Below are 27,734 nucleotides of genomic sequence, written 5' to 3' on the forward strand. Positions count from 1 at the left end.
TTTAGCTGCTAAAGTGATCTTCCTAAAGCACAGGACCATTCATATATCTACACACACACACATACACACACACACACACACACACACACACACACATGCACACACGCACTCCCTTTACTCAATAAACTTCTGGAATTTCTTATTGCCTCCTGGATCTCCTCTGTTTGACATTTGAAGTTTTCCACAACCTGGTCTCTTCCTATCTTTCCAGTCTCTTCCATATTATTTCCCTCCTACTAGGTATTCCTCAGTCAATCAGTGTACATATATTAAGCACCTGCTATGTGCCAGGCACTATGCTAAGAGCTGGAGATACAAAAAGAGGCCAAAGAGAGTCCCTGCCCAAAGGGAGCTTACAATCCAATGACTGTCTCTGGGCCTTTGCACATACTGTCTCCGATGCCTGGTAGGCAGTCTGCCTTCCTCACTTTTCCCTCTCAGAATCTCTCTTCCTTCAAGACTTAGCTCAAACTCCACCCTTCTGCAGGAGGTCCTTCCTGGTCCTCCAGCTGCCAATGCAGTCCCCTCTGCTGTTACTTTGTATCTACACTGTATAACAATAATTAATAATAATAACACTAGCACTCTACAATGTGATAGCCCCTGTGCTAAGTGCTTTACAAATATTATTATACTCAATCCCCGCAACAACCCTGGGAGATGGGTAATTGTTATTGTGCCCATTTTTTATAGATGAGGAAAACTGAGGCAAATAGAGGTTAAGTGACTTTCCCAGGGTCACACAACTAGTAAGAGTCTGAGGCTGGATTTAAACTCAGGAAGATGTCTTGCTAATTCCAGGCACAGCACCCAGCCGCACCTATTTATAAACATGTGGTCTTCCCCATTAGAAGGTAAGATCCTTGAAGGCAGCGGCTATTTTTGCTTAGCGTAGGGCTAAGCATAAAGACTGACTGACTGGTTGCTTCCAAGCAAAGCTGGGAAACAGTTTGGAATGACAGAGTCCGAGAGCCAAGCATTTGTTGTTTTGTGTTTTGTAAGCTCAGAAATAAATGGAACCTGATATCTGGCTCTAGAGCCAATGTTCTTTCCCTGAACATGAAGGGATGGAGGTATCACCTTACAACCAAAACCAAATACAGATTAGGCTTTCCAGAATGAGCCCATTTGGAAAGGTTCCTTGGTATGGACAGCTTTCATTGTCTTGGCTCAAGTCCTCTTGAGAATCTTCTTTAACAAAGGTAATTTGTTTGGATTCAGTCTTGCCACTGGATTCAATTTTGGCAAACAATTCTAAAAATAACCCTAGGATTCCATTCTTTTCCAATCTCATCATATTGGAAGAAAACTCAAAACAAATATTTACTATTTCACTGAAGGCTATTGTTTTCTTATTTACAGATGAAAAATGTTAGAGCCAGAAGGAGCCTTGGAGAACATTTGGCCCAGCCCCTCTACCTTTAGGGAGAAGGACATTGAGGTGTAGGGAAAAAAAATGATTTGCCCCAGGATATAGATTAAAGTATGGCAGAAACTGTATTATCATAGGCCTTTTTAAGCTGGAAGGGTACAGATGAAGGAACAGAGGTCCAGAGAAAGGAAGGGACTTGGCCTAGGTTACACACACAGGCACTGACAGAAGTGCTGTCACTGCTCCCTGAAATCCCATTGGCACAGATTATAGAAGCTTGGCTCCTTGGTTCATTTATCTCTGTATTTACTGTAGCCCCTAACTTTGTGTTTGGTACCAGTAGGCAGTAAATAAATACTCCCTTACTGGCTAACTGAAGTGGAGTTATCATAGGATTTAGAGCCAAAAGACACCTTAGAGATCATCCATTCAATTTCACAATCTAGAAGATATAGAAGTGGGCCCAGGGCCATGAGGTTATTTGTCCCTAGGCCACACAGTTTAGTGGCGACAAAAGTAAGACTACTATAAAATCACAGGGTTTAGAGTTGGAATCATGTTAGAGCATGCAATCCAATCTTATGCCTGAACAGATAAGGAAATGGAGACCCAGGGTGTTCTCCCCAAGGTCACAAACGTGGGAAACAAAAAAGTTCTGTTTCCACCATTTGGGGCAGTCAGGGTTGTGACCTAAGATGGTCAGGTAAAGGTCGAACACTAGTGGGCAGGCTCGATGAGCTGTTTGAGGGAAAGCCTATCAGAGAGGAGAACATAGTCACATGGCCAGGGGACAGTGTCTCGGGAGATCTAAAGTTTGAAATACTATAAGAGGCTTCCATTATTCTGAACATGTTGTTGTCTTCCTATAATCTTACTGGCGAGGCTACCCCAACCGTTCAGGGGGCATGGACAGAAAGATTAAGAACAGCTTTCCTGATTTCACAGCAGGTTTTGTTCTTTGTTTAAGGTGAGCATGTTGCTCACAGTTGGGAGCTTATTAGATAGGCTCCTTTCTGACACAAAGATAGCATAATTGGGAGGTAGAATTTGAACCCACAGAATTCATTGTATGCCTCAGTCCTGGGGTTTTTTAACCATTTTTGATGTAATGGGTCTATTGGGCAATCAGGCTGGTAAAGCCTCTGGACCTTACCTCAGAATGTGTTACTAAATACACAAAATAAAATACATTGGATTAGAAAGAAAACTAATTGCACTGAAATATAGTTATTAAAATATTTGAAACATAAGTTGGTTAGCCCCAGGTTAAAGAGTCCATGGTGTTTTACAATGTCTTCATTTTACTGAAACTTAGAGAGCCGAACTGGGCCCTTCTTTAATGGCTGCTCCTCTCCCAGAGACATGGCAGCTTTTTTCAGAAGCCCTAGCAAACCTCCAAGCACGTTGATAACTCTCTGGATATCGCCCTAGGGAATATGATTAATTATGGGCACCAAGTGCTGGTGGCCATATGGCAAAGTTTAAAAATAATCTGGGCCAAGTATGTCAGAATGTGTGTACCCGCCATCTTGTTGTGTCTGGTTAAATATCTACTCATCTCCTACACCCTCCCTGTGTCAATACACATACAGGCAGTCTGGGCAGAAGTCATCTGCTATTAAGCAAGCCTGAAGAGTAGGGGCTGGGGTTCAGGGTACTCTTGACTCAGACCACACTGCAAATCCACTTGGGAGCTGGAGCTTGGGCTTTGGATTCACGGACTTTAACCTCACTGGTCCTTTGCTCCCCACCTGCTCTTTGTAAAGATCCAAAGACCTCCACCTCTCCTTATGTATTTATTTGTTTCCACCTTAAAGCAGAGTCATTCCAAGGAGCTGTCCTATGGGACTGCTTGTAAAAGGAGACAAGAGTATAAGGAAAGATGCGTATCAGGCTCTTTACAAGGAGCAGGGACCAGGCAGGGGGCAGAGTGCTTAAGGCTCCCAGTGGACAATGCAGTGTAGTCTGCAGTCAAGGGCTCCCTGAACCCAAATAAGAAAATACTTGCTAAACACTTTGTTTAAAAAGTATTCTTCAAATTCCAGCTGTCATCATCCTAATCCTCATTACTAATATTATCATTATCATTATTAAATTGAACAGCTTGGCTTTAAAAAGATGATATGGTTCAGTTCAACACATCTAACCAATAGGAAAGGTCTCAGGGCACTGTTACAAGGAGGTAATTAACAAAGAGAACCCCAATAAGAGCAAACATTTCTCTCTCAAGTTCAGGTTCGTGAAGCACTTTCCCTACCTTATCTCATTTGAACCCCAAGAATGCACCCATGTGTGACAGGCATTATTATTTCTATTTTACAGCTGAGGAAACTGAGGCACAGAGAGATTAACTTGTCCAAGGTCACATAGCTGAGTGCTTTAGAAATATTTTCAGGCCAAACAAGTCTCCCTTTCCCTCATCCATACCACTGCCAAATTAAGCTTCCTTGGGTACAGGATTTATCACCTTCCACTGCTCTACGACCTTTCCAGGGGCAGCTAGGTGGTGAGGTGAATAAATTATCTGGCCTAAAGTGAGGAAGACCTGAGTTCAAATCCAGTCCTGGACAAGTCACTTCACCCTGTTTGCCTCAGTTTCCTCATCTGTAAAACAAGCTGGAGAAGGAAATGGCAAACTACTCCAGTGTCCTTACTAAGAAAACCCCAAATAGAATTACCAAGCATCTGAAATGGCTGGACAACAACAAAAACACTTTTCACAATTACTCACTGTTGTATAAAGTTTGAAATCCTTTATGCAGGATTCTCTAAACTACCTTCTATCCTTATCTCAGGTTACTTCTCCTCCATACTCGAAGCAGACTGGATGACTCCCTGACAAGTCTGTTCATACAGGTCTCTCTGCCTGGTATGCCTGCTCCCTCCCTACTCTGTCTACTGACATACTATCTATTCATAAATGCTACCTCATATGCCACCTTCTCCATGGGTGCCTGCCTTGATTTCCCAATGACTTACCTATGTGACCCCAAGTGAGAGATGATTTATCACTCATCTGATACCAACACACTTTGTTCTCCTCTTAATAGAGGTAGCTTATGTGAAACTCTACTATTTTAAACCTATAAGTGGTCATAGTATCATAGACTTAGAGCTGGAAGCAGCCTTAGATGCCTATGGAGTCCAGAACTTTCATATTATAGATGTGGAAACTGAGGGACAAAGCAATTAAGTGACTTGCCCAGGGTCATACAGGCAGTTAATGACAGGGGCAAGATCAGAAGCCAAGACTCCCAATCAGGGGCTTTTTCCACTGCCCTACTGCCTTAAAGAGCAGCAATCCCAAGAATAGTTATTAAGTCCCATTAAACCATTTGACCCTTAGGACAGATGTGATCCTGAATTAGCAAATCAGGAAACAAAGCCCAGAGAAGTTATGCTTTGCCCAAGGCCTCTTAGCTGTTAAGTACAAGAGCAAAGATTTGATTCCAAGTCAGAGGCCACTACTCCTTCATCCCTTCTAGAGTTTGCTTATGAGTTAGGTGCCTCATCACTACCACTTGATCAAGGGTAAAAAGGACAGGAGCTCTTTAACAGGGGGGACTATTATTCTGGCAAGAGAAGCAGCCTGGAAAAAATTCTTGCCACTAAACTAATGGCTGTCTCCTGTCCAGGCACCAGAGGCACTATTTCCATTGCTAGGAGAAACACTATTAATGACACAACAGGAAAAGAGGCCAGAAGGGTCATGAATGCCTTGTGGAGATTAGGAAAAAGAGTGAAGGAGAAAGGGATTCAAGGGGGTGGGGCAGGAGGAGGGTCTAAATTGATGGTTCCATAATCACCCCTGGCAGTAACCTCTATAATAGATCTCTCGTTCAAAAGTAAACAAGGATCTATCATTGAGCTTCCCTGTTCTTGTCTACCCAAAGGCCTGCATTCTTTCTTCCCATTGCTCAAAAGCATCATTCACCACAATCACAAACTGGACTGGCATCAAGTAAATGAAGCTTCTAAAATAAGTTGAACTCTTTTTAAAAAAATCTATGAAATTGGGGGTGGAGCCAAGATGGCGGAGTAGAAAGACACATATACTCTAGTGCTTCCCCCACAGCCCACAAAATATCTGTAAAAAACGACTCTCAACAAATTTTAGAGCAGCAAAAGCCACAGAACAACAGAGTGAAAGAGGTTTCCAGTCAAAGGCAACCTGGAAGGCTGACAGTAAAGGTCTATCTCACAGGATGCTGAGCAAAGCAGAGCCCAGCCATGGCCATGCAGCCCTGGGAGGAACAGGACCTGAACAGACCTCTGGGGCAGAATTTCCAGCAGGGAGGGTCCCAGATCCCTCAACCCACAAGCAATAAAGAAAGCTCCAAAGGTCAGTGTGGGAGGGCTTTCCCAGCTGGGAAAGAAGAGAACAGGATTCCTCCAGCACTGGCCCCAGGTGGTGGCAGCAGCAGGCAGCTATGCGGCTACTCAGAAGTAGCCTGAGTCCATTGTCCAGGCAGGTCACCTTAAAGTCTGGTGGAATTCAGCAGCTGATCTGAACCTCAGCCCTCAGTGGTGGTCCCACCCCCACCCAAAGCCCCTGGGGGAATAGAGCAGTTGATCTGAACCTCAGCTCTCAGAGGCAAACCTGCCCTTACCCAAAGCCCCTGGGGAAGCTGAGCAGCTGATCTGAATCTCAGTCTTAAGTGTGGTACTTGGGAGAGGAGGAACATTAGGACCCTCCTCTTGACAAAGTCAGGTAACTCAGAAGTTAAGTAACTGGCTGGGAAAATGCCCTAAAAGGGGGAAAAAAATAAGTTTATAGAAGGTTACTTTCTTGGTGAACAGGTGTCTCCTTCCATCCTTTCAGATGTGGAAGAACAAGGTATACTGTCAGAGGAAGTCAAGGCCTCTGCCTCCAGTACCTCCAAAATGAATATGAAATGGGCTCAGGCCAGAGAAGAGCTTGAAAAGTGTGTCAGCAGCCTGCTAAAGGAGAACCAAAAAAATACTGAGGAAAATAACAACTTTAAAAAGATGCTAATTCAATTGGAAAAAGAGGTCCAAAAAGCCAATGAGGAGAAGAAGGCTTTAAAAAATAGAACTAGCGAAATGGAAAAGAGGGTTCAAAAGCTCACTGAACAAAATGGTTCTTTAAAAATAAGAGTGAAGTTCAGGGAAGCTAATGACTATGAGATAAACCAAGAAGTTACAAAACAAAACCAAAAGTTTGAAAAAATAGAAGATAATGTGAAACATCTCATTGGAAAAACAACTGACCTAGAAAATAGATCCAGGAGAGAAAATTTAAAAATTATGGGATTACCTGAAAGCCATGATCAAAAAAAGAGCCTGGACATTATCTTCCATGAAATTATCAAGGAAAACTGCCCTGATATTCTAGAACCAGAGGGCAAAATAAATATTGAAAAAATCCACTGATCACCTCCTGAAAGAGACCTGAAAAGAGAAACTCCTAGGAATATTGTGGCCAAATTTCAGAGTTCCCAGGTCAAGGAGAAAATATTGCAAGCAGCTAGAAAGAAACAATTCCAGTATTGTGGAAATACAATCAGGATAACACAGGATTTGGCAGCTTCTACATTAAGGGATCAAAGGGCTTGGAATAGAGTATTTCAGAAGTCAAAGGAACTGGAATTAAAACCAAGAATCACCTACCCAGCAAAACTGAGTATAATACTTCAAGGGAATAAATGGTCATTCAATGATATAGAGAACTTTCAAGCATTCATGATGAAAAGACCAGAACTGAATAGAAAATTTGACTGTCAAACACAAGAATCAAGAGAAGTATGAAAAGGTAAACAGGAAAGAGAAATCATAAAAGACTTTCTAAAGCTGAAATGTTTACATTCCTACATGGAAAGATAATATTTGTAAATCTTGAGACTTTTCTCAGTCTTTGGGTAGGTGGAGGGATTATACACACACACACACACACACACACACACACACACAGAAAGTGCAGGCTGAGTTGAATCAGAAGAGATGATATTCATAAAAAAATAAAATAAAAATTGAGGGGTGAGGGAGGAAAATACTGGAAGGAGAAAGAGAGAAATGGGATGTGGCAGGCTATAACTCATAAAAGAGATAAGGAAAATCTTGTTCAATGGAGGAGAAAAGGGAGGTGAGAGGGGAAAAGTGAAGCTTACTCTCTTCACATATGGCTTAAGGAGGGAATAACATGCTCACTAAATTTGGTATGAAAATCTGTCTTACACTACAGGAAAGTAGGGGAGAAGGGGACAAGTGGGGTGAGGGAGATGATAGAAGGGAGGGCAAATGGGAGAAGACCTAAAAGTAAACACTTTTGGGAAGGGACAAGGTCAAATGAGAAAAAAGGGGGAGACAGGCTAGGATAGAGGGCAATATGGTTAGTATTGCACAATATGATTGTTATGGAAGTCTTTTGCAAAACGACACATATATAGCCTGTATTGAATTGCTAGCCTTCTTAGTGGGGATGGGTAGGGAGGGAGGGAGGGAGAGAAGTTGGAATTCAAAGTATTAGAAATGAATGTTAAGAATTATTATTGCATATAACTTGGAAATAAGAAACACAAGTAAGGGGATATAGAAATTTATCTTGCCCTACAAGAAAAGACAGAAGATGGTGATAAGGGAAGGGTGGGGTACAATAGAAGGGAGGCTACATTGAGGGAAGGAGTAATCAGAATGCAAGGTATTAGGAGGTAGGGGGAAGGGAAAGATGGGGAGAAAAATTGGAACTCAAAATTTAGTGAAAATGAATGTTGAAATCTAAAGATAAATAAGTAAATACAATTTAAAAATCTATGAAACTGAAAAAATAAAAAAATGAAATTTAAAAATTTAAAAAATAAAAAAATGAATCTATGAAATTTATGTATAATGATGGCCAAAATTCTTTAAGTCCTTTATAAGCAACATTGTGGTATAGTAAATTGATAGCTGGTCTCAGAGTCAAGAAGTCCTGGTTTCAGGTTCGGCCTCTGACTCATACTGGCTTTGGGACTCTGGCCAAGTCTCTCAGGGCCCAAGACTACTCTCCAAAGTTCTTAGTTGAAGAGAAGGAACCTGAGGGTTCCTTTCAGGAGAGCTCCCTACATAGGTGACATCACAAATTTCAGCTTAACAATAACAACAAAAAGTAAAACATGCATTTCATCATAGGCTGTTGCCCACCATCGGAAGAAAGATGAACACGCATTTGAAATGCTAACAATTTTTTGATTGGTCGTTTTTATTTTTACCTCCCCTTCATTGCCCTATAGTCACACACACACACCCAGAGGGCCATCCTTAGTAATAAAGAATACACAAGAGAGAGAGACAGAGAGGGGAAGGGAGGGGAGAGAAGGAGAGGGAAGGGGAGGAGGAGAAAGTGATTCAGCAAAACTAGCCAATGCATCAACTGAGTCTGGGAGTACATGAAGCATTCTGAATCAATAGTACCTCACCTCTGTGAACAAAGGAGGGAGAAACATCTTTTCACTTTTTCTGAGATGAACTAGATGACCCTTCCAGCTCTCAAATTCTGTGAGCCTGTGAGTCTTCAGGACTAGAGCTCAGTATAATTAAATCTCAACCACAAACAATAATGGCACATCTAAATGTAATAGCATGTTCCACTCAGTATTTGGTTTGATCCAGCTTTCCTTCCTTTCTTAGAACCAAGCCTATCTCTTAGCATTTGCAAAAGAAGTCTCCTTACAATGGTTCTAAGCCATTGTCCCCAAAAGGATAGCAGAGGGGCTCCCTGCACTCGAAGGGAAGTTAGAGCAGATAAACTCTAAGGATGACATAGACTTGATGGTGCAACTGAGATATCCAGGTGGAAATATACAACAGGCAGCTGGAGTTATGAGACTGGAACTACAGAGAAAGGGTCAAAGGTAAATACAAATTTATGAGTCATCCAAGTGGGGGTGATAGTCATGGGAACAAAGACTAGACAAGCTCTGAGGTTCTTTCTGATACTCTGATACTCTACAAAGTTAAGTTTAGCAAAGGAAAATATATACAGAGTGGGGGCTTAGAGGATCATTTTGTTTCAGGTGCAAAAGGAGAGAGAGGAGTCAGGGAAGAAGGCATAGCAGGAGCAACCAGAGAAGTGTCACACAAGCCAAAGGGAGAGAGTATATCAAGAAGGAGTGTAACACCAAATCATCAACTCTTCCATAAAAGTCAAAGAGGAGGAGGATTGAGGAGACTCTTGGTTTTGAAGACCAAGACATCACTAGTGACCTTTGAGGAGAGATTTGAACAAAAGGACAGAAGAGCTAGGTTAGAAAGAGCTAAGCAATGAGTAGGTGGGAAGGAAGAAGAGTCAGTCTGGTTGTTGTTCTCAGAGAGGACTATGATATCAGGGAGATGATGATGTGACATGCAAGTAAACTGGATTTAAGTGAGGCAGGCTATGCAAGGTCACCAGCCTCACTTTCTCCTCTAGAGCCATCTGGATCCAGTGGCAAGATATAGATCAGGAGGTAGTAAGGGACCTTGACCTTTTTAAGCTAAGGTCATTAACAGGTCTTACACTGACTGAGGTAACACCCAATGAGTGATTAAGACTAGGTAAGAAGTGGGGCAGAGAATGGCCTCTTTTACCTAGCAAAAAAAAATCAATATGGGAGGAGAATATCCTCAGGTTTTCTGGCCAAAACAGAAACAATTGCTATTTACATTCACTCTGAGCTAATCAGGGCCCCTAAAAAAACAAGTAGGGCTTGACCTGATACCTATTGTTGGCCGATCAAGAGAGCCAGAGTGGTTTGGGTTTAAGGCATGATCCTTAAGAAAGAAATCTAGCCCATAAATCCAAGATATCTTGCAAGGTTTCAGTCATTAAAATTTACATTCCTTTTGGCAGAGCACCTGCAGGTAAGGGTATGATACCCTTTGTGGACAAAGGGAAAGGAAGGGAAGGAAAAGAAGAGAGGGGAAAAAAGGAAGGAGAGAGGAAGAGAAGAGGGAAGAAAAAGAAGAGAAGGAAGGAAGAAACAAAGAAAGTGGAAGGAAGAGCTGTCTTGCCCAACTTGCCAGTTCCAGTTGGGTCCCTGGTGGGTAGCTCCTTCTACTACTCACAGAGGTTGGTGTTTTCCTTCATTCTCAAAAAGGGCCATGACATCAGGGACATGTTGCCATGACATGCAAGTGGATTGGATTTAAGTGAGGGAGGGCTGTGCAAAGTCACCAGCCTCACCTTCTCCTCTGAAGCCATCTAGGTCCAGTGGCAAGATACAGATCAGGATGACTGGAGATGGCCCTGGATGAGGTAGGAGTATCACTGATGACCTTTGACAAGAGATTTGAATAAAAGGGCAAAAGAGCTAGGTTAGAAAGAGCTAAGCAATAAGTGAGTAAGAAGCTGGGTAGAACTAGGCACAGATGGGTCATTAGTGAAGGGAAAGAAAGAATGGACAACAGCCCAAAGCTGCTGCAGGACTAAAGGAAAGGCTGTTTTATTTTAGTTTGAAGTTTTCTGTCTTTTTGTTTTTCTTGTTTTTTAGTCAGGCAGTTATTAAGGATCAAACACTAAAAACTCAAACTCAAATCCAGAGTTCCCTCCAAGACACACAGCCCATCAATGGCTGTCTATTCTGGATGACCCTTATTCATAACCATGCTCATATCCATTCTCTCCTGAGTTCATGACAAAGACTCAACCCAAGACCTTCCTAGGAAAAAAAAAAGCAATCAGGGCATTCTTCAGTTTATTCCATGAGCAGCCCATCTTTTTAAATCATAAAACTCATCCATTAATCCCATTCTTCTACTTATCCCTCACTTTTTCTATGCTGGTGCCTGCCACTCCCACCATGCATCTCTCCATCACTGCATCGCTCTTGTATAATTCTCTTTTGCTAATTCAGGTTCATCCAGAGACTAGAAGGTTATGACTCAAAGTCACCCAATGAGCTTGAAATCTATAGAGGATTATACTGCATTAACTTACTCCTGTTCTATCCCTCCCCATACCAAACACTTCCTCTTCCCCACAAACCAGAATCCAGGCCAAACCCTGAATTCAACACACCAAATTGGGAATTATATTGTTTCCAAATGAGAGAACCAAAAGAAAGGACTTATTCAACTTTCCCCGTTACACAGTTGGCTGTATCTCAACAAGGTCAATCAGAAAATTTAAAACTAAACATGAGGGCGAGGGCATTCATGAAGTCTATTATTGTATAAATTAATCCCTAGAAGGAATTTGTAGTTGAGGGGAGTGGGGGGAGAAAAGGGGGTTTCCAGCAAAATCTTTGTCCATGTCACCCTCCTTAGACAAATGCTCAGCAAATTTATTCTTATTATTTTTGCTTGATTAAATCGGTTATTTCAGTTCTTACTAATTGGAAATGTATAATCATTTAAACAAGAACCTTGGCAAGAAATTAGCTGAGTAAACAATACTGCAGGCCAAATGGTTAAGCCATTTAAGGGGCCTTCTATTAGAGTTCCCTTAAGTACCTCAGTATCACCAAGATAGACCATTATGTGCTAATTACAAATCATTCGTTACCTTGCTCCAACCAAAGCCATTCTCAGGGGAGCTGTCACCAGAGATCACAAGAGAGCAGATCTGTATTTCTTCATGAAATATTCTTTTTTTTTTCTTTTTGTCCAGAGCTATGATTTTATTATTGCCAGGAGTTCTCCATGTGGAAATTCCTTCCTCTATCCAGGGGTTGCTGCCACAGGTCCTGAGGACTAAAGCAAAAAGTTTTGCAACCAAAGTCCTTGGTCCTGTCAAATGGTTTAACATCAGAAACTGATATGATTTTATCAGTAGAAGTGACATTAAAGAAGAATTAACATCTGCTTTGATGCTTCATCCTAAGGACCATGGGAGTTTTCCATATGACTTGCACCTGAAATCTACCAAAGAGTTGTCTTCCCAGTTGAATGTGAGCTCAAAATACAATAACTGTCTTGCTTTTCTCTTAGTGTTTGCAGCACTGGACACATAGTTGTATTTTATCTGTTCATTCTTTCATCCACAACCATTTGGCACCTTAGACTCTTAAAGGATTTCCCATGATCACTAAAGCTAGATGACTTTTTCAAAGTCCCATAGCCAGTACATGTCAGAAGCAGGAACTGAACCCTCATAGCACTCTATCCACCAAATCTTGGCTTGGATTCTAGAATTCAACCTATAAGCATTTATTAGTTGTTTGTTGTTTGCTAATCATAGGGTATGAGAACAAAAGCAAAAAATGGTCCTGTCTTCAGGTTGCTTACTTTCTAACTTAATTTTTCACCACTGCTGCTAAGGACTAAAAGGTATAGAACAGCGTTTGTATAAATTCCCTCATTTGAGGCTCACAACAATCCTCCAGAGTAAATACTACAGGTATTCCTGCCATGACACATGAAAAGACCAAGGCTCTGAGATTCCATTCTTTGAATTCATGCAGATGTGGTAGATTTTTAGCATGGTTCCTTGTGGGTTGAGAATAGAAAGAAAGGCTGTCATTAAGTACCTCTTAACAGAATGAGACAGGAACCAGACCAGTGGATCCAAGCTAATCATTTTCCAAGTCTTGTCTCTGAAGCAGAAATTCTTCCACCCCAAACACTCAGTGTAAATATCACCCAGAAAAGAATTAAGGACATACTTATGATAAGATGGGGGAGGAGGAGAAGCAAACAACAAATGAAACTTGAGTGACTTCATATTGTAGGTATAAGCCACTGCTTAAGCAAAATACAATGTGAACATCCACAGTTTAACAATGGAGAAAAGGGTAGGTAATTAACATTACAAAAGATCTAGGTGTGGCTGAAAGTGATTCTTCACCCATAGACTGAGGAAGGACTAAACACTTTTTGGCACATGAACATAACATCCTATTAGTGCACTGTAAGAAATGAAGAATAGGAAGCCTGGGATGACTTACATGAACTGATGCAGAGTGAACAGAAATAGGTAAAGAATAAAAACTATAAGTCCAAGCATGTAAATGCAAACAGTAATAACAAAACCGGTGAAACCAAGTGCTATGAAGTTATAATGACCAAGTCTGCCCCAAAGAAGACATAGGAAAGGGACCTCTTCCCATTCTCTGTAGAAGTGGGATGCTATGGATGAGTTACATTGCCTATACAGTCAGGCTTGGCTCACATTTTGATTTTATCAAACTGCTGTTTTTTTTAATCTTTCTATTTGATTCTTTGTTATATGGTATGCTTCAAGAAGAGGAAGCAATATATTCAAGAAATAAAGTCATTATAAAAACAAAAATTATAAATATATCTTAAAATTATGTTTGAAATGAGAGTAAATGAGCATTTAGCAAAGACCAAAGGGAGCTCTCCTATAAGTGAAGTGCATGCATTTCATAGTATTGACTTTTATATGTATTTTATTTCCTCAGAAGGATTTTTAAAAACTTGGAGGTTTTTAAGTGTTCTCCAGGTAGTTGAGGTGGTCAAGTAAGTCCTAGATTCTTTAGGAGGAATACATTCGTATTATCTCCTTCTTGGTTTGCAGTTGTATCCATGATCCCATTTGGAGTTTCCTTGGAAAAGATACCAGAGTGGTTTGCCATTTTCTTTTCCAGTTCATTTTACAGATGAGGAAACTGGATCAAACGGAGCTAAGTGACTTGCTCAGGATCACACTGTGTAAGTGAAGCAGGATTTGATTGTAGGTCTTTCTGACTCCAGGCCCAGTGCTTAACCCACTCTGCTACCTATAAAACTATCACTACATGGGGTGAGGGAATAGGAAGGCATAAATGCTAAATGTTTTCATTCCTATTAGTCTGCTATGCAAGCTAGCTCTTTTCAAAATCTTCCAAGTCTTCATTCTGCCTCCATTTTTCTTTTTTTTTTTTTTTTATTTTTTTTTTTATTTATTTTTTTTTTTTTTAATGTTTAACAATCACTGCCATACTCCATTTTTCAAAGAGTCAGCAAAGTGAAATAAGAAAGAGCTGACCTTGGTATCAGAAAAAAAGGAAAACAAAACAAATCATGTCTTCAAATCCTGCCTTTGATGCATATTAGCTGCATGACCCTGGGCAAGTGACAACCTCTCAGTGCCCTAGTCATCTCTTTATGACTCTATGTTATGTAGTGGATAGAGCAGTGGCCCTGGAGTCAGGAGAAGCTGAGCTCAAATCCAGGCTCAGACTTTTGGGCAAGTCACTTGACTCTAATTGCCTCACTTTAAAAAAAAAAAAAAAAAGGGGGACTATATTTTTTAAGTGAACAACCCAAAATCAATGTAGGGAGTTTCCCCAGGCTGATGAAACCATCGATCTTTGCCAAAATAAATAACAAGCACCAGAGAATAGATGCCTCCTCAACTCTGATGGAGACATTGTGAAAGACGTGAAGAAGCAGTCTGCAAAGTCAATGTGTAATTACTGACTTGTGTTTATATAATCTCTCTACTTAGAAAGGCTAGCTGAAGAGTCAATGAATTCCAGTGTCCCATGTGGACTGATGCAACCTGCCATGCTTTATAAAGAAATGAAGGAGTCCTTACTCTGCAAAGACACTTTAAACACAGTTGGAGCAAAGGGGAGATCCTCCCTTCCTCAGTAAATGAGCTTCCTCCAGGGCCATGTCTTTCTTTCTACCAGTTTCTACTTAAGTGTTTAATTCATCATTATATGAAGAAGGAAAAGCTCATGTGCTAGTTACACATCTCTGTCTCTCTGTCTTTCTCTCTGTTTGTCTCTCTCCTTCCCTCCCTCCCTTCCTTCCTCTCTCCCGCTCTGTGTCTCTGTCACTTTATATATGAATGTATGTATATATATACACATACAAATCTACATATATATGCACATATATACATACACACATACATAAATACATACATTATATATATATGTATGTGTGTATATATATATGTATATATAATACACCAGAGATTTACAAAATGTAAAAACTGAATGGGTACCAAGGGAAGAGGAAAGTCAGATTTTGTGTTTCCTTACTGTCTGAAAATGCCCAAGAAGCCTGGTAACTCTATTCGATAACAGATGGAGAGTACAGTCAGAGTCGCTGTCTCCTACTCATGAAACAGAGCTGCTTACCATGGCAGCTGTCTAAACTCCCAACCTACCTAGTTGTTTTTCATGACAGGAAGTGATGAGTGTCACACCTGGTTGAGAAAGCTGGCTTAGAAGAAACAAGGAGAAAAGAGTGGCAGGTTCAGTGAGAATTAGGCTTGGAGGCGAGGCTCAAACTTCTACAATTAAAGGAAATGTAGTTCTTATACCTCCCCTTAGTTAATTCTGCTTTAGCTTGGTGAGGGGTGGTAGAGATAAAGAAGAAAGGGGAGAGAGAGAAGGGGGGGAGATAGAAGAAGAGAAAGAAAGAAAGAAAAAAGAAAGGAAGGAAGGAAGAAGGAAGGGAGGAGGAAGGAAGGAGGGAAGAAAAAACAGAAGAGAGGGAGAAAAACAAAATGGAGAGAAAGGGAGAAAGGAAGGAAGGGAGAAAAAAAGGAAGAAAATAGAAATATAGGATCATAGATATATAGAACTACAAAGCACCCTAGAGGCCAGAGAATCAGAAAGCAAGCAAAGGAAGTCTGCACATTTCCGTTTTCTTAGCCTCTAGTACCTTGGTGAATGGCCATGTGCCTTTAGGCAAGTCCTGGCACCCATGGCCTCAGTTTTCTCACCTATACCTATGAGGTGAGGGAGTCTAGCTAAATGAGCTTCAAGGTTCCTTTCAATTCTGCGTCTATGATCAACGATCTCATTATTTATTCTTTTCCATTCCCTTGTTGCCATAAATTTCTGGTTAATCTGATGAGGAATGAAAGATGGGGAGTTGCCATATGAAATTCAGATTGTTTTTCTCCAGCATAGTCTTTTCCAGTTTTCCCCAAGTGCCTCCGCTCACAATCTTGATCATTGACTTATTGAAAAGGAAGGAAGGAATTAGGGGAAAGGATCAAACAACTAAAAATAGGTTTCCATATGAGGAACCTAAAACGTGGAAGAAAAACTATTAACCTAAAAGTGAATCACTGAGGTTCAACAAGAACTAAATTCAGTAACTTTCCCCTTGTTTTTTAGAACATTTCCTTCCCTCCTTCCACCCCTCCCAACCCCCAGCTGCTACTACGTCATAGTAAATATGACCTAAGTTTGAATCCTCTGTCACTTACTGGCAATATGACCCTGGAATAGGATCTTGGCCTGTCTCATCCTCCTCTGTAAAATAAGGTGATTGGACAGAAGTGCTTCTAAGGTACCTGCCAGATCTAAAACTTGGAGCCCGTGATTATAAACATGGGACATTACTATCTTTGGAAACTTCTCTCTAAGCTTATTTCAGGGACTCTCAACCTTGTTAATGTCACTACCCATTAGTAGTCAAGTGAAACCTCACTCAATCTCAGAATAATTATTTTAAGTGCACAAAATAGCACATACAGCATTACAAAGAAAAGGGCAGTCAGGTGGCACCATAGAGCAGAGACCGCCAGGCGTGGAGTCCAGAAGACGCATCTTCCTGCGTTCAAATCTAGCCCCAGGCACATGTTAGCTGTGTGACCCTGGGTAAGTCACTTAACCCTGTTTGTCTCAATTTCCTCATCTGTAAAATGAGTTACAGAAGGAAATGGCAAACCATCCCAGGATCTTTGCCAAGAAAATCCCAAATGGGGTCATGAAGAGTCAAACACGATTGAAAAACAACCAAACCACCACAAAAGAAATCAATTATACTGAAATGGTTATTCAAATATTTTTAAAACCATGTCACAGACCTTAAGATATTGTGGGAATGTGTTTTCTTTGACTATACTTATATGACACAAGGTTTTTGCACTGGGGTATGGTGATTGTAGAAAAATAAATGCTTCCAAATTTAGAAAAATAAATGACTACAGGATGTAGTTTTTTAAATGCTTGGTCATTGATCCTCAGAACCATCTTGTGAAGTAGGTAAGGTTAGAGTTTATTCTTTTCAATGATTCAGCTTCAGAGAAGTGCAATGACTTTCCCAAGATCACATAGCTCATTAGTACAAAGGTAGAATGAGAAACCAGATCTTCAGACTCCTATTCCAACGCTTTTCAGATGCTCTATTGACAGTTAACTGCTTCAGAGTCTGTCTGAACTAAACTAGCTCCACTATGCCTTTTAGTGATATGGTACCTTGTATGGCCCTGGACAAGTGTTGGGGGAGGGAAAAGTTTCTATTATAGTCCTCTCTGGATATTCTGCCAGTAATGTAACTGCAGTAGAGCAGAATGAACACTGAAGTTAGGACAAGAACTGAGTTAAAAGACTAGCTGAGCTCCCTATTTGCTGTGCGACCCTGAACAGCTTACTTAGCTTCACTCTGCCTCAGTTTCCTTATTTGTAAGATAACAATACCCTCTGTTCCACCTCACCACCCACGTCAGAACTGTTGTAAAGATGAAAAACATAAGGAAAGCATTTTATAAAACATCAACCAGACATTTATCATTGTCATTTTTTTAAATGCAGGACTTGTGACTTCATTGGTATAGCAAACTCCCCCTACCAATGCAGATGAGCAACTTGGTGTCTTAAGGAGCTGCTTGGGGAACAGAGAGGTTAAAAGACTTGTCCAGAGTGACACAGTCAATATGTGTTAGACTAGAAGGAAGACTTGAAAGTCTAACCACCCTCAAGGCTGCCTCTCTATCCACTATGCCTACCCACATGTGGCCTCTTTCTCATTATCAACACTCTTGTTATCTGTCAGGTTGGTAAAAAACATGCAGATCTACATGCTTCCCCCAAGAAGGATCCACACATGTATCAATGGCTCAACATCCTGACATAGGGCATACTTAGACTCAGTAACTGAGTCCTGCCGAAGGTGCCCCAAGAATTTACCGACCCTGGGCCACAGCGATCAGCTCTGCCAAAGAATGAGGCAGGGCTTAAGGGCTTCTGGACAAGAGATGTTCAGGAGGGGATCTCAGGCCATGCAGAGAGCCACCAGGGGCACAGATGGGCCAGGAAGCCCTGTGTCAGGCAGGCCAACCAAAACACAAAACATGGGTCAAAGAAAGGATGAAGGGGGGAGGGGAGGGGGTTGGTAGGTAAACCAGGACAGAAGATCATCAAGGGCTCATCATCAAAGTGTGGAGAGCTCAGAGGAAGAGGAAGAAAAAGAACAGAGGAGAAGACATGGCAGAGAACAGTAAAGGAAATGTGTTTATCACTGGAAGTCAAAAGGGAGGTGGAGGTGGGGAGGAAGGGCGTCTCCAGGTCTCCAGGCCAGTGCTCTAAGATAAGGAATCTCCAAAGACAGAGCTTAGCACAGTGCCTGGCACAAAGAAAGAACCTCATGGGTCTTAAGTCAGAGAACTCAGGAGTCAAATGCTATCTCTGCTGCCTACCTGTATGACCTTGGGCAACTACCTTCCTTACATCCTAGGGGGTTGGACTAGCTGACCTTTCCACCTGTCTGGGCCTTAATTTCCTCATCTGTAAAACTGGGGAGTTGAACTAGATGTCCCTAGATCTTGATGACTGAATAATAAGTGTAAGAGGGAGCAACAGCCCAGTAGGGAGACTCTGCTTGGTCCTAGTCCTGTCCTGGGATCTCTGGTACAGAAGCACCCAATGGGGGACAAAGCAAAAATGAAGTGGCTTCTGGACCCTGAAGCCACCAAAATTCTGAAGGTACCAAAAGTCCAATGAAAGTCAAGAGATCTGAGTTCTTGTCCCAGCTCCATTATTATAACAGGAAATATGCAGGATTTGGAGTCACAAGACCTGGATTCTGCCACAGACTACTTGTGTGATATTGGGGAAAGTCACTTAATTTCTCTGGGCCTCAGCTTCTTGAAATATAAAATTGGGGGACTGGCCTAGACTTCAAAGGAACCTTCCAGACTAAAATGCGTGATCTTACAAACCACTCATGTCATCTTAGAGGCAAATGACTATTTCTCTTAGTTTCCTCATCTGTAGAATTGAGATATTAGCCTAGACCATCTCTAAGGTAGCCTCCAACTCTAAAATTCTATAATGCTTCTGAAACATCCAGTTCAGGGGCCAGTTTCTAAATGACTTTATATAATTCTTTGGGCCAGAAAAACAAGTCTTTGGCAGTCTATTTCCATCTCAGAGAATAAGTCATATAACAATAACATGACGATTCCCTTAGAGCAGGATAGTGTTATTAGGCTTTGACTAAGAACAGGGAGAAGACCTTCTGGTCAAGTTGGGGCAGTGAAAGGCAGGAAACACGAGTCTGAGCCCAGCCACCAAGAGTCCTTGTTGGGGTCACTTCAGATAAATGTGTGCAAAGCACTTAGAGCTCTTCTGAAGAGCCAAGCTTCTGACATACTGAACTGCAAAGAATCAGCACTTGTACTAACATCTAAATCCCTTGGTCTAACATTCAAGGCCTTCTCCAATCTGCTGCCGCCTCTTCTTTCCATGATTTGTTCAGACTAGTCACCTCCACATAGACTCACAGGATAGGGACTCCAGAGTCCATCTTTTCTGATCCATACTTCAATCAATTGATCTACAAGCATCTCTTAAGCAAATACCATGGGCCAAATACTGTGCTAAACACTGGGGATATAATGAAAAAGCAAAAATGGCTTCTGTCTTCAAGAAGTTAACCATCTAATAGACAGCAACATATACAAATCAGAATATACGAGAGAGACCCAGAGTGGATTGAAAGTAACCTTCAGGGAGACAAGGAAAAGGCTGGCAGCTGGCACTTGAATAATTTGGGCATACGCAACAAGGGGATATCTAGCTTCTGCTTGAAAATTCTCAATGAGGGGGAACCCACTAGGCAGTGAGGTAGGGCAATGGGTAGGGCAATGGAGCTGGAGTTAGGAAGACTTGAATTGAAAGCCTACCTTAGGTACTTTTTGGCTGTGTTACCCTGGGCAAGTTATTTAACCTTTTTCTGCCTCAGTTTCCTCATCTGTAAAATGGGGAGAATAGCATTTATGTCCTAGGGTTGTTGTAACTAAGATAACATATGTAAAATGTTTTGCAAACCTTAAAGAGCTACACAAATGTTATCCATAATTGTTGTTACTGTTACTGCTATTATATATCATATAGTACAAGATATTGACATATTATTGATAATAAAAGTGATCATTAATAACTATGGCATTCAAAGTCCTTTATAACCCTTTATCAACCTAGCCCTCCCCACTTTTCCACTCTTCTTACTCCTTATATATCCCCCCACACACACACACACACACACACACACACTCACTTTTCAATCCAGTCACTCTAGCCTCCCAGCTGTTCCTTGAACGAGACTCTCCATCTCCAGACTACGGGCTTTTTCACTGACTGTGCCTTTTACCTGGAACACTCTCCCTCCTCATCTCTACCTCTGGCTTCCCTGCCTTTCTCCCAGCTTAAATTCCACTTTTTACAAGAAGCCTTTCCTAACTCCTCTAAATTCCAGTGCCTTCCCTCTGTAATTATTTCCTCTTTGCCCTACAACCCCCACACACACAACTGTTCACACATTGTCTTCCCCATTCAAGTGTGAATGCAGAAATGGCCCTTTGCCTTCTTTGTATCCTGAGCACTTAGCAGAGTCCCTGGAACATAGGAGGTGCTTAATAAATGCTTCCTGACTGAGTGTTGATGATAATGATGATGATCACACACACATTTGGGACAGTTTTTCTGATTAGGAAGTGTTTCCTGATGTCAAGTCTCAATGTACGTCTTGGTAACCTCCACTGATCCTCATTCTTCCCTGAATGAGTCTGATCTTTGATCCTCTCCCTCACCTCCAAGACAGTCCTCCAGAGACTTGCAGATGGCTCTCATATCCTCACTAAGCCTGCTCTCCTTCATGTTCAACATGGCCAGTTCCTCTCATCCATCCCCATATGGCATGCTCCTGAGAATTTTCACACAGTAACTGGTTTATAGTAAGCAGCAAATCAATGCTCTCTCTGTCTATCAGCCCATCCTCCTATCTACCTACCCATAAGCCTACCTGCCCTGTCCACCTCTTCTGAACATTTCCTAGTTTATCATGGTCTTTCCTAAATGTGACTCTCAGAGCTGCCCACAATACTACAGATACTCCAGGGGAGAGCATAGTGGGACTACCATTCCTGGAAGTTCTGCACCCTCTTAATGCAACCCAAGAACATGTTTGTTTGTTTGTTTGTTTTTGGTTGCTATGTCATACTGTTCACTAATATTGTACTTACAGCCCACTAAGACACTCAGATCATTTTCAGACAAACTACCTAAACATGTACACTATGCTCCCACTAAACTTGTCTACTCTTGGTCATTCCACTGCCCTCAAATGCCCTTTGAACACTTTCCTTGGTCTTTTGGCTCCTCATACCTGGAACCCCTTCTCTTTCTCTCTTTATCTATTCATCTTTTAACACCAAGCTCAAATCTGACCTCTTCTACATGAAGCCTTCCCTGATTGCCCTGGTTAGTTAGTTATCTTGACCACTATTGAGACTTGGGGTCCAAATCCAGTGTTGCTGCAAAGCCCCTGAAAGACAAGACTATTTTGGCATACTGTGGATGACTCTTTTTCTCCCAAGGCAATCCACCCAGATTCCAGTATTACCAGTCATGGCCATCTTCATAATCCCCATATCTTTAAGAGTATTCTCAAATGTTGAAAGATTCTGAGATCCCTTTAAGGAATTTTAAGTGACACTGCAAGGATTTTAAAGTTTTTTTTTCTCCCTTCAATGTTAAAAAGTGACATACGTATTTGACAGGGAAAAGGAATTTGAACAGACCTGGATCAAATCTCAGTTTTGTTACTTCCTACCTGTGTACCCTTAGGTAAATCATTCTCATTCTCTCTCTCTCTCTCTCTCTCTCTCTCTCTCTCTCTCTCTCTCTCTCTCTCTCTCTCTCTCTCTCTCTCCCCCCTCTTAATTTCCTCATGTATCAAATAAAATTATCCTTGCCTGCTCTAAATCTAAGATCTTCAAAATATGAATAAAAGTAATTATGGGGAATTAGTAAATTAGCTAAACAAATCTGGATTCAAATCCTGGTTTGACCACTTAATATGTGTGTGAACTTAGACAAATCACTTTCACCCTTCTAAGTATCAATTTCCTCTCAGGTAAAATGAGAGGACTGGATGAGATGATCTCTAAAGTCCCTTCCAGCTCCAGGATTCTGTGATATTAACACTGCTACATGAGTCCAAATGGAGATTAATTAATTTTAAATTGCCTTTCCAGAGGGAAGATTTTCTGCCTTGACCTTCTCAAGAGATCACCGATCCTTTCAACAAAGACAGTCACTGGCTAACATTTATAATAGCCCTTTTGTGATATTTGATTATTTGGAAAAAAACTCCTTTAATCCAAAGTAATCTAAAATTCAGAAGGGATAATGTGATTAGTCCAAGACCACACAGACCCAAAGAAGCCAAGATGTCAGACCAGAATGCTATAGATTTCAAACCAGTACATTTCCCTAATACATCTCCTGCCTTCATACCTTTGTCTACACAGGCTTTCCCCCAGACTTTGAATTCTCTGCCTCCATACATCCACTCTTGTAAGTCTTTGTTCCCTTCCAAAGCCCAGCTCAAGTATCCTCCCTACACAGCCTTTACTACTCCCCCAATTATTAGTCTTTCTGTCCCCTAATTTAGATAGAATTAGAGAATTTCAGAGGTCCGAAAAAAACATCTAGTCCAACTTTATGCAAATTTAATATGTATTTATAAATGTACAGAGGAGGGAAGTAGAGTAGTTAAATGACAATCAGGGACTAAGCCATTCAGTGCCTGAAACAGAAGAGGAACCCAGGTTTTCCTGACTCCAAGCTGAGTACTCTATAGTACTTCTAAATGGGAGGGACATCGTTTCACACTTGTGAATTTTTTTGTTTCACACTTACGTGTATGCATTGGGATGCGGAGGGAGGGGAAGAGATAATTTTTAAGAACGCCCTTCAACATTATCCAGATTCTGATCCGTCTTCTCTAATTCATTCCAAGATAACGCTCCTCGGAAGGATTTGTGCCAAAGTTTTTCGTTTGTGCACAAGAGATCATGGGAGTCCACAAGGTATTTTCCTGAAATCACACAGCGTATTCTTGCATGGCTGATACCGGGGGTGTGTCACGTTTGGTAACTGCTGCCATCCACATCTAGTACCACGGGGCCGCCCCACGCCCGCTACCATCCGCCCTCACCACAGAGTACAAGGCAGAGAAATCCGTGTGAAAGTTTCTCGGAGCCCTTGAAAGCTGCCGCTCCTCTCACCACCAGCGAGCTAGCCAAAGATCCCTGGAAACCAAAGGCAGACCCACAACAGCAGCCCAAGGAGGCCTCGAGGCTTTAAGATAATCGATAGATCGGTGGAGACAACCTACAGCAAACGCTGATCATTTTCAACATCAGAGATGAAGAAAATGAGAAAGCCCCTCCCCCCACGGCACCCCATCCCCATCCTGCTCTGAATGTGTCCTTCCACAGGATACAAATGTAACAGACTTCGGTTCCTACCCTTCTCGCATCCCCAGACAACAAAGATGCAGAGTTCACGGTCAAGGTCGGCCTGTCTAGCCATCCTTTAGAGCCCCGCACTTAGCTCCCAGGACTTTCCCAGCTTTCTGGGACCATAAACTTCGGCAGGACCGAATAGCCGGTGGGGCTCTTTGTTCTCTTTATTTGAAAACCTCCTTTTAATCGCGTCTCTGCCGACACGTCCAGAGGCGGAAGATGGCAGATAAGCAGGATTTCCACCTTGTCCAGAGGCCCCTCAGTGAAACACCCCTCATTCCCACCCCTAGTCCGTTCTCCTGATAGCCCAGGACGGCAGGCAGAAAGTCTGCCTCCTCAAGGGCCGTGGCTGCAAACACCTGATCCTAAGAAACCATGTTCTCTCATCTCCCTGGAAGCTTCTGGACAAATATGAAAACAACACACACGCAGACAGCCCATATCTATCTAGCAGATCTTGCGGGGGGAGGGGGCAGGGAGAGACGTCTCGTCCTTATCCGACTCATCGTGGGGCCGTTCTTTCTAGCCCTGACGTTTCTTGGTCTGAATGGTTTGCGCCCCTGGTTCTAGCACAGGAAGGGGGTAAATAGATGAGTGACACAGAGGCTTGGTTTCAATCTATTCCTCCCTTAAAGGTGAGATCGGAGATTAACTGAGGGACTTTCTTGGAGTCCCCTCTCCTTTTCTTCGGCATCCCTCCCAAACTGAGGAGTCTCGGGCCCCCGGATGAGGTGGGGAAGGGGTGGGTCAGCGTGGCACTTTTTTCTTGAGGACGGGGGTGGGGGGGAAACACGTCTGAGCCCCTACCAGTCAGTGCCCTGGTACGGGCAAGCCCCCTCCCTTTGGGAGTTGTCAGGGGGCTTGGAGAGCAAAGACCCATTGATAGCTTGTAAGAGGGAGGAGGAAAAACATCTCTCACTCCCCCCTCATTCCCACGGAGACTCTGCTCCTGCCTGGACTTCCGAGGGGTCCAGTTTGGAGCCCAGAAAACAGAGAAGTTTCTTCGACCGCCCGCAGCCCCAGCACCCGCCCCTACCCCTCCCCACTCTAGGGGCCGCACGCAGGATGTACTTGGCCGACATAAACAGGATGTCAGACGGCGCGTTCGGATCTCGTTTAGAAAAACTTTGAATTTTAATTGAACCTCACAGAGCTGGGGTCGAGGGGGCTAAAGACAGGGGGCTCCTAACCTTAGCTCTGCTGTGTCAGCTGATCCCAGCTGGGGACCCCCCGAGGCAGCGCTCACTGCCCTCCTCCCCAAAGCTGGAAATCCCCGATCCCGCCCGCCGCTGTCCCCAGCCCTCGGGTAGCCTTGGGGAGCACCCAGCCCCCCTCCTCGGAGCGCCAGTGGAGGAGTGGGGAGGGCAGCTGTGGGAACTTTGCTCCCGCCCCAGCCGCATCCTGCTGCCCCCTATTTCCTGCCCCATCTGGCAGACACCAGCTGCCCCCTCTCCCGCCTTGGCACTCACCACTTCCGCGTGCTGCTCCAGGCTCGAATGGCAGGCAGACCCACAGGCAGCGGCCGGGCCCCAGGCCCCCGGGCCCAGTTCGGCTCGGCTCGCTAGGCGGCCAGGCCCGCGCTGCCAGCCCGCATGGAGCGGAGCGGTACAGGCCGAGGACGCGGCTGTCTGGGTGCAGGGCACAGGCAGGATCGGGGTCACGAAGACTGCGGGAGGGACGAGCGTGCGGCCGGCAGCTCAGCCAGCCAGCTCGTTCGGCTCGTTCGGCTCGTTCGGCTCGGCTCGGCTCGGCTCGGCTCAACTTTGGGGCAGCAACCAGGGCTGCTTCGGCAGTCCAGCCCCGCCTCCCCTGCCCGCTTCGGCTCCGCCTCTCCTCCCTCCCCAGTCTGGGGAGGCGCGATGGCAGCCCCCGCCACAGCCGCTTGGCTCGGCCTTCAGTGCCTCTGGGCGGTCCAGGGCGGTCAGACAGTTTGTCTTGACACTCCGCCTCCTCCTCACCTCCGGTCAGCTGGGGCTGGGGCTGGGCTGAGGCTGTGGTTGTGGCAATAGCCCTGAGAAGGGAGTGGAAAGGCCGCCGGAGCCCGCCCGCCAGCCAGCTGACATCACTCGAGCGACAGCTCAAGCCGGGAAGCAAGATGGGGGTGGGGGTGGGGGTGGGGAGAGCCACCACGGGACCCGGGTTGGGCACAGCCGCCTCCTCGGTCTCTCCCCTCCTCTGCCCTTCCGCATCCTCTGCTCTAATTCACCACACTCTTACTGGGTGAGAGGAGGGAGAGGGCAGCGGATTTATCCGTCCAGGACTCCCAAGGCAGGGGTGCCCAGGTAGATGCCCGGCGCGCCAGGGGATGAAGGCACTGCCTCGGGGACGCTCCTGCTCCCTCTACTCTTGGGGAATTGAAAAAAAAAAAAAAAAGGAAGAAACTGAGACATTTTGCCTTTTTTGTTTTCTTTCAAAATCTGGAAAGAAAATGATTGAAAAGAGGCAGAAAAGAGACAGGACTATATGGCCATGATAATTATTCATAGATTTAGATCCCCGAGGTTAAGGCGAGCAGCTGGGAATAGAAAAAAGGTGAGTCTTCAGGTGTGGGGTTCCAGTCCTCAGGTGTTCTGACTCTATGCATCTGGAACCTGGAGAGACAGGTCTAGAAGAGAGCTACCAGTCCAACATTCTCAGTCTTACAGAAAAAAAAAAATTAAAGGTCAGAGAGTTTATGTGACTTATCCAAGGTGGTGAATTTGAAATACTCCCAGAAGCTCTTTAAGTTCTAAGACAGTGACTGATAGTGTTGGTGGAGAGAATTCACTCACTGGAAGGTCCCTACACCAATGAGGTCAGAATTCCTGTCTGAAGTTTCCCAAGCTCTCTCCTCATGTCAACCAGCTCATATGGTATAAGAGAAAAGTGTTAGATTAAAACATCTGGATTTGAGTCATGGTTCTGTGTCTAATCAGCTTACACTGATTTTGACTCTCTGGGCCTCAGTTTCCCCAGTTGTAAAATAGATTGAGCTAAATAAAGTCGAAGGTTCCTTCCATTGCTAACCATCAAGGCATGTAAGGAGCTTGCTCTAACACTTTAGGGTCCACAAATGTGTTTCCTAAAAACCCACTGAGATAGGTAATATTACTTATGTCATTAATATAAATAAGGAAACTGAGTCCCAGGGAAGTCAGAAGTGTAAAGCAAGTGGACCATGGCACACAGCTGCGATGTGTGAAAAGCTCAGGTCACCTGACTCCAAATCTATCAGTCTTGTGACTAAACAAGGATACCTTTTGCCCATGGGAGTTGGGGGATCTGCAATTTGCATAGTTGTGACTTCTCCTCCCTTCAGTAACCACAAATCATACCTCCATAACACTTTGTTCTGTGAGATCAGTAGTGCAAGCATTTCTTTTTTTACTTGGAAACTATGTCAGTGGGATGGAGAACTTCAGGCATGTCAGCTCTCTCTACCAATGCAGATCAGTGCACCTGCTCAGTCTCTCCCTTGTGACCTTAGCAGACTCCTTTTGGTCCAGAGATAGGAAGAAACTTACCTAGAGTCCCCACAGATGGTGTGCCCAAGGGGTAGGCCTTGAATTTTTAGGCTTTCTGACTCTGAGACCAAGGACACCAAGCTGTCTGGATTAAGCATGCAATGCCTCAGGCATCTCCACACTCCAAGTGACAGTGCTGAGGCAAATTTCTCTTGGTCCTCTGCCTCCTGCATTCTCCAGCTGAAAGAATGTCTGCTCAGAGAGAACAGGCTTAAGAAACTCTTTACTGGGAATAAGTAAACCCAGGTTACTAAGCCTTCATTACCTCTTTTGACATCTTACCTTGACTTGGAGGGGGACAATGGAATCTCCAAGGCCAGGTCTGCAGAATAGACAACACGCTCTCACAGGCCTGGAAGGTGTCAACCTTCTCTATATTGCCTGGAAACAGCCTTCCTGCCAGCCCTCCTAGGACCAGACTGGTAACTAGTGCCTTGTC

General features: G+C 43.4%; 1 protein-coding gene across 3 annotated transcripts in view; it reads right to left on the reverse strand.

Moving 5' to 3' along the window:
- The window catches only part of JAK1 (Janus kinase 1), a 140,000-nt gene extending 114,602 nt beyond the window's left edge, over positions 1 to 25,398 (reverse strand). For 2 of the 3 annotated variants that reach the window (XM_072649741.1, XM_072649738.1), the window contains exon 1: positions 25,262 to 25,398. The gene's annotated coding sequence lies outside the window, so the exon portion shown is untranslated. The remainder of the gene's footprint in view (positions 1 to 25,261) is intronic. The other variant, XM_072649739.1, reaches the window with a different exon arrangement.
- Positions 25,399 to 27,734: the final 2,336 nt, after the last annotated feature.

This window comes from Notamacropus eugenii, chromosome 2 (assembly GCF_028372415.1).
Source record: "Notamacropus eugenii isolate mMacEug1 chromosome 2, mMacEug1.pri_v2, whole genome shotgun sequence".
In the NCBI taxonomy this organism is placed as follows: domain Eukaryota; kingdom Metazoa; phylum Chordata; class Mammalia; order Diprotodontia; family Macropodidae; genus Notamacropus; species Notamacropus eugenii.